Source organism: Salvia splendens, chromosome 6 (genome assembly GCF_004379255.2).
Source record: "Salvia splendens isolate huo1 chromosome 6, SspV2, whole genome shotgun sequence".
Taxonomy (NCBI): domain Eukaryota; kingdom Viridiplantae; phylum Streptophyta; class Magnoliopsida; order Lamiales; family Lamiaceae; genus Salvia; species Salvia splendens.
Genome location: NC_056037.1, coordinates 32,631,894 through 32,634,761, shown reverse-complemented (window position 1 = coordinate 32,634,761; position 2,868 = coordinate 32,631,894).

The following is a 2,868-nucleotide window of genomic DNA, read 5'->3' as shown; positions in this document are numbered from 1 at the left end:
TATATATATATATATATATAGGATTGTGATCAAGATAGAACCATTCTTAAACGTAGAACCATTCTTAAACGTAGAACAAATGCCAAACGGAGGTCGTTAGATCTTTTAATCCAATGGTGTTGATTTGCACAACAACTTCCCATTACAACCAAAACTATTATTAATGGGTGAATGCAGATAAATGAAAAATAAAGCATGCATGGACTCTTCTTCGTTTCATTCATTCTTCCATCAACATGTGAGTTTTTTCACATGTTGAGTCCGGAATGTCGTGAAAACATAGTCTAATATGTATGATTTTTAATCTTGACCGTCATTTTTTCCTCATCCAATGAATAAAATATGTAGAGTTCTAGGTTCTACACTTAAGAATGGTTCTATCTTTAACGCAACCCAGGATTGTGATCAAGATAGAACCATTCTTAAACGTGTGTGTGTGTATATATATATATATAGGGGAGCGTTATTCTCCTTTTCACATCTTAGATCCTTTTTCCTTCTTAATATTACGCGTTAGATCTAAGGCATCAACGGATCAGATTGAGTCTATAAAACTGGTTCCGTGTTGCATTATAGAAGGTGGTTGTATGCATTACAGGGTTATTATTGACATTTGACGGAAAAGTAACTGTCACATTTTGGTATCTGCGAATAATGCACCACATGGTAACGAGTAATGCATATAATTGACTATATAATGCACAATATGTGAACTGCAATGCATACGAACAAGATGTGCTGTGTTATGATGTTTGACACACGTTTCTTGTTTTCCCTAAGGGTTTAATAAGCTTAGGGGCTAGGGTATAGTACGTAGACACGTATGTAATCTTCACATGGTAACGAGTAATGGATATAATTGACTATATAATTCACAATTTGTGAACTGCAATGCATACGAACAAGATGTGCTGTGTTATGATGTTTGACACACGTTTCTTGTTTCCCCTAAGGGTTTAATAAGCTTAGGGGCTAGGGTATAGTACGTACACATTAATAACAAATTATAAAACGATACGAATAATTCATCAAATTGTCACGAGTAATGGATGTTATTAACTATATAATGCACAATATGTGAACTGCAATGCATACGAATAAGATGTACCATGTTATGATGTTTGACACACGTTTCTTGTTTCCCTAAGGGTTTAATAAGCTTTGGGGCTAGGGTATAGTACGTAGACATTACTAACAAATTGTTGTTATTGGAATATACGTATGTGCATTATTTGGTTTAGGTAGTGCATTATGTAGCTGTTAATTGTCATTATCTCAGTATATTATGCATTATTAGAGGTATTGTGTATATGGGTTAATCAACGAATTGAAGATTACATACGTGTATTTAGTAATGTCTACGTACTATACCCTAGCCCCTAAGCTTATTAAACCCTTAGGGGAAACAAGAAACGTGTGTCAAACATCATAACATGGTACATCTTATTCGTATGCATTGCAGTTCACATATTGTGCATTATATAGTTAATAACATCCATTACTCGTGACAATTTGGTGAATTATTCGTATCGTTTTATAATTTGTTATTAATGCGTACGTACTATACCCTAGCCCCTAAGCTTATTAAACCCTTAGGGGAAACAAGAAACGTGTGTCAAACATAATAACACAGCACATCTTGTTCGTATGCATTGCAGTTCACAAATTGTGCATTATATAGTCAATTATATGCATTACTCGTTACCATGTGAAGATTACATACATGTCTACGTACTATACCCTAGCCCCTAAGCTTATTAAACCCTTAGGGGAAACAAGAAACGTGTGTCAAACATCATAACACAGCACATCTTGTTCGTATGCATTGCAGTTCACATATTGTGCATTATATAGGCAATTATATGCATTACTCGTGACCATGTGGTGCATTATTCGTAGCGGTTTCCAGCCTAGATTAGATTACTATTGTACCCTCATAATGCACAAAATAGGACAAATAATGCAACACGGGATTAATTACTCAATGTTGATCTTGACCGTCCATTTCTCTAATCTAATGGCTGATATTAAGAAGGAAAAATGAGGAAATATAGGAAAAGGAAATGAATACATCCCTATATATATATATATAGGGTTGTGATCAATTGAGATTTTTTAGCCTAATTGAGAATTGAGATGCATTATTAGCCACTCATTTTTATTAAATGAGTGGTCCAGAATTTACCACATGGAAAATATTTTTACATTAATTAATTGTGAAAGGGCAGAATGGTAATTTCATCATACATTTTATTTAATAAATATTTTTTTATTTTTTTAAAAAAATTAAATTTTTTTTTCGATTTTTTATTTTTATTTTTTTTATTTTTTTTGTCAACTACATATACAATTCATGTCAACTACACACATATAATGTCAACTACATATACAATTCATGTCAACTGCACATATATAATGTCAACTACATATATGATTCATATCACCTATACACATATAATGTCAACTATAAGCTGTTGACATTTGATGTGCAGGCTATTGACATTTGATGTGCAGGGCTATTGACATTTGATGTGCAGGATACACATCGTAGTTGACATCGCGTGAAAATTAAAAAAATTAAAAAAAAATTTAAATTTTTTTTAAAAATAAAAAAATATTTTTTTTTTAGTTGTTGACATTTTAATACGAGTTGTTGACATTTGATATTCTGGCTATTGAAATGAAATGACGATAATACCCTTAGTTGATATAATCTACTTGTAGTTGACATTTCAAAATGAGTGGCTGAAAATGCATCTCAATTCTCAATTAAGCTAAATAATCTCAACCTAACAAGACCCTATATATATATATGTGTGCTCTTTTCCCTTAATTTCGGGATTAGGGATTTGAATATATTTAACAGAA